This window comes from Chinchilla lanigera, unplaced genomic scaffold, assembly GCF_000276665.1.
Source record: "Chinchilla lanigera isolate Chin_1 unplaced genomic scaffold, ChiLan1.0 scaffold00069, whole genome shotgun sequence".
NCBI classification, from domain to species: domain Eukaryota; kingdom Metazoa; phylum Chordata; class Mammalia; order Rodentia; family Chinchillidae; genus Chinchilla; species Chinchilla lanigera.
Window position 1 is genome coordinate 5,622,772 of NW_004955470.1, and position 11,913 is coordinate 5,634,684.

General features: G+C 37.3%; 1 protein-coding gene across 1 annotated transcript in view; it reads left to right on the top strand.

Annotated features, from left to right (window-relative positions):
• Eif5b (eukaryotic translation initiation factor 5B) overlaps positions 1 to 11,913 on the top strand; it is a 54,406-nt gene that overhangs the window by 644 nt on the left and 41,849 nt on the right. The window lies entirely within an intron of this gene.

Sequence of the window (11,913 nt, forward strand, 5' to 3'; positions counted from 1 at the left end):
GGTCCGAGTTCCGGCACTCGCTGGGCGAGGGTCGGGAGGAGTGGCGGCCAGCAGCGAGCCCTGCCCTCCGGGTTCCCAGGCACGAGGGGGGCGCGGGGCGTGTGAGGCCGCCCACTCCCTCGTCCCGCGGTCCGCTCCCAGCGCACTTCTCTCGGTGTCTGAGCGCCGATTGTCCGGACTCCATGCGTCTCGCTCTCCTCCTTCCGGCCTGTCTTTGGCCATTTCTCGGCTCCCGAGCCCCTCCCCTGAGGAGGGCGGAGGTGGCACCGACCAACCGGGCTCGCTGCGTGCTAACCACTCGAGAGGCTAGTAGGGCGACTGTCAGCGCGTACGTGGGTTACCGGAGATTTTGGAATGTTTCTGTGTGTCACGTTCGAGTGAGTTCTTTTCTCCTCTTCTGGGGAAGTTTGCTTCCGGGGAGTGAGCCAACATCTGTTACATTTCCAGCTTTGTGCCCTGTCCGCCAAACTTAGTTTAATCCTAGGGGAGGAGTGAGGTAAATCTAAAATAAAACAGACCCTATGCCTCTTCATCGTCTTAACTCAAAACGTAAATGGTCTTGGAATTAAATAATGTGATTAAATATAAGTTGGAATTGTAAGTTGTTTCTCAGCACTAACCTGGTGAGTGGAGTTAAAAGTCGACAAAGATTTTTGTATTTCCGTTTTTAGTCTGTTGGAGGCAGTTAATTCGTTTGGAGAATGGAAATTACTAATCAAGCCACATGCATGAGAAAAAAGTAGAATTTTGGGAGGTTTAGTGAAATAAAAACTTCTGTGCTTTGACAGGACTTTCTGATGTAGATGATACCTTTTCCTTGCCTGAGGACAGCTTTCAACCATATGCAAAAAATAGAGAAAGGTGCGCATATATTAATAAAGTCTCATTTATCAGTTACTCGTCTTCAGCTGTTATTAGCACATGCCCAACTCTTGTTTTATCCACCTGTTGAATATTCTAAAGCACATCTCTGGCCTTTCATCTCTAAATTAATCCACCGGGTGAAGCTGAAGGACAAGCAGTTGGGGGAAAGCTCCACAGAAGCATAAAAGACCATCACAATGCTATCCTCAAGCCTAAGGAATAGTAATTTCTTACTTTTGAATATCCAGTCAGTTTTGGAATATCCTTGATTGTCTTATTTTTAAAAAATTCTTTTTCAGTTCATTTGTTTGGTTGAGGATTGCTGATACAAGTTAAGGTAAAAAATACATTATTTGTTATTCTGGTTCCATTTTTTACTTTCCAGGCTCTTGCAGTGGAAAAGAAGTATTGGGAGTGGTGAGCTTTATTCTTGTGTGGTGAGGGTGTCATTTGGAGGTGGGTGGTCTTTGGGGTTCAGTAGTGTTCTGGGGTCTTCAGCAGGAGGTTGTTGTTGGTGTGGTGTTGGTGGTGTCCCAGTGACTCCATTATTTTAGCTGCAGACCACTGCCCTGGCATTGCCAACAAATTCCTTCCTGTTTGAGCTATCTCTGAGACTGCTGCTGAACCTTTGGGTTAGCGGTAGTGAATTTATGGCACACGTGTTACTGTGTTTTTCTTTTAAGACAAAAGATATTAATGTATGAGTTGTTTTTTCTAAAGTAAAACCTCGGTATTCGGGTTTAATCGCAGTATTGGCACTTTGCAATAACTGGCTTTTGGGTTGCTCTTTGGCACTCGGTCTCTAAAAGGTTCACCATCACTGCTTCAGGTGATTGCATTAGTGTCAAACCTTCATTCTAGTCAGTAGCAGTGTCCCTGTGATGAAGAACCTAGTGATCTGCTTAAGGAACCTATTCCAGAAGGATTTCTGACTATAGCAGGCACTATAAAGCTGCTTAAGGTGGGAACAGTGCAAGTTGAACATAACAGGCTTACTATCCATAGTCTGAGAAATCTAAAATCTGAAATACTCCAAAATCTGAAACTTTTTGAGCACTGAAATGACATAATGGAAAGCTCACCAGGGTCACAGTCAAAACAGAGGTGCCCATAATCCCAACATGTGGCAGGCTGAAGCAGGATGATCACAGATTTGAGGTCAGCCTGGAGAATTTAGTGAGACACCGAGCCTCAAAAAAGGGCTGGGGATGTGGCTCAGTGATAGAGAACTTGCCTAGCATGCATGAACCTACTGCCACCAAAACAAAAATAGGTGCACTGAGAATATTGTACAGATATTTCATGCTTTATGTATCATGAAACATAAGCGAATTTCATATTTAAACTTGGGTTACATCCCCAAGACTTCTCATCATGTATATGCAAATATTTGGGAAATCTAAAACACTTCTGGTCCCAAGTGCTTTGGATAAGGGACTCTCAGTTTGTAGTTCAAATAGTCTAGACTTATCAAAGCAATCATTTTTCATTTACATATATCTCAGTTGATTTTTAAAAACTCGTATGTGCATACATTAGATTGCAAATGCGTAAGCTGATGATAGTTCTTGTGGTTTTCTTTGTTCCAGTACAGACACTTAAGAACTTGATAGGGGAAGAAGTCCTCATTTGACATAAGTGAGGAAGAAAGCAGATTACAGACTCTTGTTGGTAGTAACCTCTCTGCCTTCCGTGCTTAGGCTCTCCGGGAAGCACATTTAACCACTTTGAGCGTTACCTGCTCATTTATGTGTTTTATCTTTTCTTGTCAGCTAGTTCCAACCTTGCAGGTGAGGTGGAAGCTGGGCACAGCATATTTTTACTAAGGAACAGTTAGGTTAGGATAGCAATTCTTAAACTTTTTGGTTCTGGAACTGTTTTACATGTTTAAATTCTTGAATAAAAAAAAGTTTCTCATTTATGTGCATTATATGTTTTGGTACTTACCATATTACAGACTAAAATTGAGAAGTTCTTAAAATAGTTTTTTAAAAAAATTTTAAAAAATAGTTTTTAAAAATGTAATAATACACCTGGGTGTGGTGACACATGGCTGTAATTCTAGCACTCAGGAATCTGAGGTAGGAGGATAGCAGCAAGTTCAAGACCAGCCTGGGCCTCCATAGTGAACTACATCACCACTCTGAACTACCAGCCAGACCCTATCTCAGAAAACTAGACAAACAAAAAAACCACACATAACACAAAAATACATTACATAATAATATAAATAATAGTAGGTCTTATCTTCAAAAAAGTCATGAGAACGACATTGTTAAGCATTTTTGCAGACTTCTTATCATCTGATTTAAGAGAAGATAAAGATTCTCAGGTTAGCTTATGCATTTTATCTGTAGCATTTTTACACATCATGTAGCTTTAAACTCCACTGTACAGTAGTGAGAAAATGAAAATGAAAAAGATTCCTGGCCTTTTGGTATTGTTTGAAAATAAACATTTTCCAAGCTATTTGAGCATCATTAATGTTTGTTTTACAAGTGTGTAGGATGCTTGACAATCACTTAAGGACAATTTAAGACATATATGGACATGTTAATGCTCTTAATGTTTTAACCACTTACAGTTTTTCTTTTTTAATGTAGTTGAACTTACCAAGTTCTATTAAAAATGTCTTGGGATTGATTTTACTTGGAAGTCCATTAAGTTTTTGATTATTTGGAACATTTGACATCTTTATGGTGTTGAATCATTCCACTCAGGAAATATATTGGGTGTAAGCATGTTGTTGTGCCAGCTGTTCTGGGTGCTGTAAATATAGTGATGAACAAGAAAATACTGTCTGCTTCTTTAGTTAATTTAATTACAGAGTAGAATCATTTTGTTTTCTTCATTTAAATCTTGAGAATATTCTTTGGCTTATTCCTAGGTGTCAAGTTTTTGGTAGCTGTTAATGTTATAATTTTCCCTTGTGATAGTGTAGCTTTTCAAAATGGTTATCTATGACTGAGCAACTTAGTGAACCCTATTATTATTAAAAATAGTCTAAAGGATGAGAAATAAATTTTGAGTGAATTACTAGTTTGTATAATGTGTCAAAAATAAAGAGAGTATATACATGCCAGCAGAGTTCAGAATGTTTTATTTGGTGACACACAGTGACTTCTTTTCCTTCCTTTCCTAGTTTATGTCTTGTAACAAACATGTACCATTGACAAATTACAGTACAAAATATACAGGTATCTCATGAAGCAGTATTTATTGAAATCACAGTGCACTGCTTGCCCTAGCAGTGACCACAACCTGTACATAATTTCAGTAGTGATAATATTGAATGTAGAATGAATGCTATAACTTGTTTGAGGGAGAAATATTTAGTGTACTTGCTGATGTAAAAAACCCTTTTATCTCAAAATATAGACTTTCCAAAGATAAATTAATATCTAAATAAGATCTTCACTGGTGAAGAAACTGTTAAAAGTTATTAAGGGGTTAGCAAAAGAGGGAGAACAGAAAAATAGCCATTGTGTATAGGTCAACGAGTGCCAAAATTCTTTACAAGTTCCTTTCTCCCTTAACCTTAATTGAATAGCCACCTATCTCGTCTGTCTAAAGTGCAAGCAGTGATAACATGGTGTTTCTTCCTTCTTTCATACATGAAGTGAAGCTTAAGCTACATTTTCTTGAGTAATCCTTTTTAACCCAGGTGACAGTCATTTTTTAGACTCACTGGTTTCAAACCTTCCTTTGGTTACTAAAATCTCTCTTGGGCTGGGAAATGTAGTTCAGTGGTACTCTTGCCTAGCATGTGTTAAGTCCTGGGCTTGATCCTCAGTACCAACAAAAACAATAATAAAAAAGAAACAAACTCTTGTACTGTGATATAAATTACTTGTTTTAATTTTTTGTTTCTGAAGCTTCATATAAGCCAGGAACTTTGAATAACAGTTCCTGCATGATTACTCTTTTAACTTAATTAAATTTAAGTTATTAAGTTTCCAGTATTGAACCGGTAAAGCTAATGGATGTGACTGAAGATACTGAAGAGAAATTTTTCTAAGCCTGGAATTACATGTCCTAAGTAAGATTCTATTATGTGAATAAAACACATTTTATTTATTCATCAGTTCATGGACATTAGACTTGGCTATTATGCATGATACTTCTATAAGCATTTTTGTGTGTGTGGACACGTTTTCAGTTCCCTTGGGTATACTTAGATGTAGGAATAAAATTGAAGGGTCAAGGTTGACTCTGTGTTTAACTTTTTGAGGAACTGCCAAGGAGTTTAACTTTCTTTTCAGGAATTACCATAAAGATTTTAGGATCAGCTTCTCAATTTCTCCACAAACTAGGATGGGCATAGGGGGTGGGTGTCCACCAGAGATTTGGATGTGGGTTATGTTGAATTTGTAGATCATTTTGAAGAGGAATAATGTCAGTATTATGCTCTCTGACCTGTGATCATGGGTGTTTGTGCATCTGACCATCCGTCCATCCTTCCTTCCTTGTAGTTTTCAGAGTATATGATTTATGGTTCTTTGTTTAAATCATTCCTGTGTTTCCTTTTAATGCTATTATAAATAGAATTTTTCTTAATTTCACTGCTAGTGCACAGAAATATAATTGATTTTTGTGTATTGATCTGTTCTGGAATCTTGCTGGACTCATTTTTTTTAGCACTGATGGCTTTTTGTACCATGAATTCCTTAAGATTTCCTATATCCATGGCCATGTCAAAATCAGAGTTCTTTACTAACCTTGGATGCCTTTTATCTCTTGGTCTTGCTTAATCCTCTGGCTGGAGCTTCCAGAAAATTGTTGAATAGAAGTACTAAATAGAAGTGAGAGTAGATGTTCTTAATTTGTTGGTAATGTTTTTTTTTGCCTTTTTGAGATAGAAATTCACTATATAGTTCAGGCTGACCTTGAACTCACTTTGTAGACCAGGCTGGACTCAACTCAAACCCTCCTGCCTCAGCCTCATGAGTGCTAGGATTATAGGCATGTGCTACTATGCCCAGCTTTTGTTGGTAATCTTTTTTTTTTTTTTTTTTGAGTACTGGGAATTGGGCTCATGACCTCGTGCTTGCCAGGCAGGCACTGTGCCACTGAGCTATATCCCCCGCCCTTTGTTGGTAATCTTGAGGGGGGAAAACTTTCAGCTTTTTCACCAGTAAATATGCTGTTGGTTGTATTTTCTATAGATGCCCTTTATCAGGTTGAGGACTTTGCCTTTGTTGTGTTTTTGCCTTCAGGGCGTTGGATTTAGTCAAATATTTCTTCTACTTACTGAGATAATCAGTGTGGGTTTGTCTTTTATCCTACACATGCTGGTAGATTACCTTCCTTGATTGATTTTTCTCTGTTGAACTAAAGTTGAAGTCCTGGGATAGATCCTACTTTGGTTATGATTGGTAGGATTTGGTTGAATGGTGTTGAGAAGTCCAGTCTTTTTTTTTTTTTTCCTTTAATCTTTATGTAATGAATTGAGTTAGGTGTGTCTTTTGCTGAACAGTTTAAAGTTGGATTTAAAAAAACACTTTGACAGTGTTTAACTGGAGAATTTAAAGTCTCTAGCTTTGCTTGGGAGGGATTATAGACAGTTATGTACTGCATCACTACGTTTTGATCAGCCATGTACTACATATACCATGGAGTCCTTAAGGTTAAAATGGAGCTGAAAAACTCCTGGTGGTTGATAGCCTTTATAACATCGCAGTGCAGTGAGTTATTCATGTTCGTGTTACTCATATTTTATAATCTCCCACTCCAGGTCAGTGACCTTTTATGTTAAGGTTGGATATTACCTACTTCAAAATCATTACTTGTCAAGACTGAACCTGCAAAAGTAGGTTATCTATTTGGTGGAATTTTCAGTTGTTCTCTTGGGAATTTAATTTGCTGTCATGTCATAATAATTATGTAAAGTGATTTGCTCTTTTTTTATTTGTTTTCTTTTCCTCTTTTTTTCTTTTTTAATTTGATTTGCTCTTATAGACTTGTTAATAGCCAACAAAAATCTTGAAGAAATGAGATACTGAGAAATTATTTCCATCTCAGGGTCTGGAAATTAGGAGTCAAAAGTAGTATGTAACTGATTCAAACCAAAGTTCCATCTCCAGAAAGAATGGCTATCATCAAGAAATCATCCAGTAACAAATGGTGGAGGGCTGTGGGGAAAAAGGAACTGTTTTCCACTGTTGGTGGAAGTGTAGACTGGTACAACCACTGGAAATTGGAGATTTCCTCAAAAAACTAGGATTGGAGGTCCCATTTGACCCAGCTATTCCCCTTCTGGAATTAAAAACATCATACCACCGTGATATACGTGCACCCCTGTTTATAGCAGCACAATTTGTAATAGGTAAATCTTGGAAATAACCCAAATGCCTATCAACTGAGGAATGGATAAAAAAGATGTGGTCTTTTTATACAGTGGTATATTACTCAGCCATAAAGAAGAATAAACTTGAGACATTTATAGGTAAACAGTTGCAACTGGAGACCATACTCATAAGTGAAATAAATCAGACTCACATGTGTAAACATTGTACTGTCTGTTTCCCTGGTGTGAGAAACTGAAAGAGTACATAGGGACCAAAATGTACAATAGATATTGTGAAATGGGAAGAAATTGTTCAAAAGGACAGAGGAACTAGGATGGGGGAAGAGGGAAAGGAAGGAAGAGAAAAGGAAAAATATATATAAGATAGCTATAAAGTAACTAATTATTTTAGTTCATTGAAAAGAAAGGTTTGTGCTAATATTCTTTGGGGAATTTTTTATGCCTATATCGTGTACTCTGAATCACTACTTTGAAGATAACAATATACAGTATATTAACTATTGTTATTCTGTTTTATTATGAAATTTTATTTGTCCCATCAAAAGTTTTTTGTTTGTGTAACTCATAATTTTTTAAATTGAACTTTAATATTTTATTATACACTATTTCAAACACACAGTGAACCCCCATTTGTACACATTATCTGGATTTAATCATTATTGGCCTTTTGAACTCATATTTGCTATCTTATTTTATAGAAGTGCTTTCTTATATACCCATAGTGTCCTCATCCCACCTAATACAATTAACATAAATTCTCCAAAATCTGATATCCAGTCCATATTTCACATTTGCACTTTTAGCTCCAAAATAGCTGAAAGGGAAAAACTGTACCAGAAAAATTAGTCCTTTTTAAAAACTTGTGTTGTTTTGAAACTGCTTAGCTCTGTAACTGCTTCAGGGCTTTGTAATTACTTTCTTGATCCCTGTAACCATAAGAGCATAGCCAAACATGCAGGGTGCCTGATTGTACCAAGCTGCATGAACATTAATCTAGCCTTGTAACTGATGATCTCACCCTGCTAGCTAATCAGAAGAAATGCCAGGCTGTTCTGTCCTGCCTTTGCCTCATAAAAATGCTGTCTTGCTTCTGTCTCATAAAAATGCTGGCTCATAGGCACTCGTGGCCTGGCTTTTGTTGGAAGTTATTCCAGCCAGGACCACGCATGTAAAGTAAAGCTGTTCACTGCCTCCTGACTTCCTCGGGTGTCATTCCTTTCCTGGACTCAGTTTTGCCATAGCCTTTTGCAGTTGATGTGTCCAAGTCACATTGCAGTTTGCACTGCATTGAATTTGGTGTGGTTTTCAATTTTTAAAAGTCACACCTTCATTATAGGTGTCTGGAAAATTATTGTTCTTTTTCCTATGTAAATCTGCCTTTCACAGTCTAAACTTATTTTGAGTTCTGAAAACTTAGTTATTCTAGCCTATTAATAATTAAAATGGAAGGAGCCAGGTGTGGTGGTGCACATCTGTAATCCCAGCACTCGGGAGGCTGAGGCAGGAGGATTGTTGCGAGTTCGAGACCAGCCTGGGCTACAAAGTGACCTCAAGGCCAGCCTGAACTGCACAGTGAGACCTGTCTCAAAAAGACAAAATAATAGTAATAATAATAATTAAAATGGAAGGAAACTACTAGGCTCATAAGTGACAGTTGCATTGTGTATTATCGTTTAAAGACGATCCTTCTTGCACACTTCTAAACTAATGTTCTTCTGAATGATGAAAAGAGTGTTATATATTAATTTCTCCTATTATGATTGGTATAAAGTATTATCTGTTTCATGAATTTGAGAGGAAATTCACTTAACACTTAAAATGTTCAATTGTAAATTTTTTGAAGAGGTTGTTTTAGAGATAAAGTGTGATTGAGAAATGCTGTAAGTTTCTGTTGCTTGCTTGATTGATTTTTTTGAGACAGGGTCTCACAGTTTAGACTGGCTTTGAATTCATTATGTAGCCCAGCGTGGCCTTGAGTTGCTGGCAGTCCTGCTACCTTAGTCCTGAGTTGTGGGGTTATAGGTGTGTGCCACGACACCCAGCTAAATTTTTAAAAAATTATTACAGTAAGAGAGACATACTGTATTGTCTTTAATCATCCTCAAAATACTCTCCTTACTTTGAGCACACATCATATTGTTATTACCTATGAGAGCTGGGAAGAGAGTCTAACTTGTTTTTCTTGTCTCTGCATTGCAGACTGTCTTTCTAACTTCGTAGTAGCTTGTAATTTTTTCTGACAGTTCCTTCCCACTTCCCAATGATTTGGTTCTTTTTTCTTCTTCAACAAGTTGTTTTACAGTGTCTGGGTTCCTGATCTCCAATTTAGCAGTTTTTGCTTGTGCTTTCCTGTGGTTGCAGTCAGGTGGTGGCAGAGGTGGAATCATCTTAAAACTGTAGGGTATCATGGTAAATTTTTTGAAAGATGCATTATGGGGAATGTATAATCCCCATGTTTATTTTTTTTAGATGTATTTCTATTGATGAATTATTAATTTTACTTTTATGAATATTACAATATTATACAGTGTGCACTTGCCAGGAAAATGAAATATCAATAAAATAAAATATCAAATATGTAATGAGTGTTTAGAATAAACATCAATATTTTCTACATCAATGGTTTGCCTACTAAATCTACAAAATAATGGAATTAAATTCCTATGTGAACTGTAATGAGAATACAAATAAAACTCTACCTCAGACATAACCTTTGCTTCAGTTATCACACCCAAGATAGTCTTCATACATGCCAACAGTGTGTTCCATACGTAAGTCTTGCTTATACTGACAGCACGTGTACTTGGCTTTCCTTTCCTGTTTGGCAGGCTGTATTTGTCACCTCTCTTGTCTTCCTCTTTGGTCAGGAGCTTCCTGTTATATCATAGTATGTGCACTTTAGTAGCAAAATAAAATGTTATTAAAATATCAGATATGTGATAAGTTTAGCATAAACATCAACATTTGGAGCTGTTAGCTTACTAAATCTATAAAATAAGAGAAATACATTCCAGTATGAACTACAGTGAAGATTTAATTAAAACTACCACAAAAATAACCTTTATCTCAATTATCACACTTAAGGCAGTTTTCACACATGAAAACAGCATGTTCTGTATAGAAGTATCACTTACACTGATAGCACATGTGTTTTGTTTTCCTGTCTTCTTTGGTAGGACCTACTTGACATCTTGCCTGTTTTCCTGTTTCCTTAGGAGGTTCTTGTGATAATTCACATGTCTGTTCACAGGTCTGCTCCAAAATTCTTCTGCGGAGTTCTTTGGGCAGATAAATATTGTTCTTCCTCTGTTGTAATTGATCATTTATCAGTTCCAGTTCCAATCCTCTAAGAAAATTTCTTTGTGACATTTTGTATTTCTTATTGTCCTCGTAAACTATGAAACTATGTTTAGGATGAAGTAAAACACAACCATTGGCCAGTGCTTTGTGTTTTGAGTGACATAGTTACTGTGTAACTTGTCTACAACATCTATTCTACCTTTTGTTTTTCTTGTAAAATGTGACTATTTCTGGCTTCATTTGTGTTGAAGCTTTGCTATCTTTTTTGTTTTTGTTTTTTTAAGACTGGGTCTGAGTATGTAGTCCAGGCTAGCTTTGACTCAGCTGTGTAGCACAGGCTGATCTTGAACTCACAGGATCCTCCTGCCTTAGAATCCTCCCAAGTGCTGGGATCACAGGCTGGGATTACAGATGCTTATCACCATGCCTGGCCTCACTATCAATCTTACAATCATAGTGTAATGTTGACAGTGTCAATACTTCTTTGTATTTCTTCACGATATAGAAGGCTGAGGTTATGTCTTTCTGAAATTCAAAGGTTGTACTATACATTACTCTATTATGAACTTGCAATAGAGGTTTTTTATTGTTGTTCTTGTGTATAGTTTCTGTGCTGGTCAATTGGTGTTCTTTTAGCAAATGTATCATCAGTGGGTAACTAGTGAACCACTTGTCAAATGTGACATTTCAGTTACTTTTTTTTTTTTTAATTTCAGTTACTCTTTGAAATAGGGCTATTTGTATATTCCAAAGCTCTAAAAGGTTGACTGTCACTGCAAGAAGCTTTCTAGCTGGTCTCCCATCTTCCTGACTAGTCAAGATTCAACCCTGCCACTTAACACCACTGACTGGAGTCAGACTTTGTGACAAATCCCACAACTGTTTTGTGTAATCCTGGGTAAATGCATGTATGCTTCAGTTACTTTGTCTGCATTAAAAACAAACAAACAAACAACAAAAAAGAATTTCTGTTCAAAAATGGCCCACAATAGCCTGGAAATACTGCTAAAAATACACTGCCCACCTCCTGGTTTTTGTTTCTAGCTTCTCTATTTCTTGAGTGGAGCCAGGAAATTCATTACGAGTGGAACCTTCTCCAAAGGCTGTGATCCCCTTGGGGGGACCTTTTGTCTGTCTGTAATGTACCCTGTTGCCTTTCTATGCTTACTGTGCCTCTTTCCCTTGGTACTTGGCTTCCAGGGCTTCTCAGACTCTGCTGGGAAGCTCTGATTTTCCCATTATGGATTTGGTGCAGTAGCATGTGGCTACCATTGCAGCAGTTCAGTGGCACATCCACTGTTAAAATACAGGATGATAGGGAGCATATTTCAGTTCTAGCCAACTATTTACAAAAACATTAAACTTCGTGGTACTTAATGTGTTACAGTTCCTGTTTTTCTGGTTTGCTGTCTTACCTCCTTGGGGTTTTTGTTTGTTTGTTT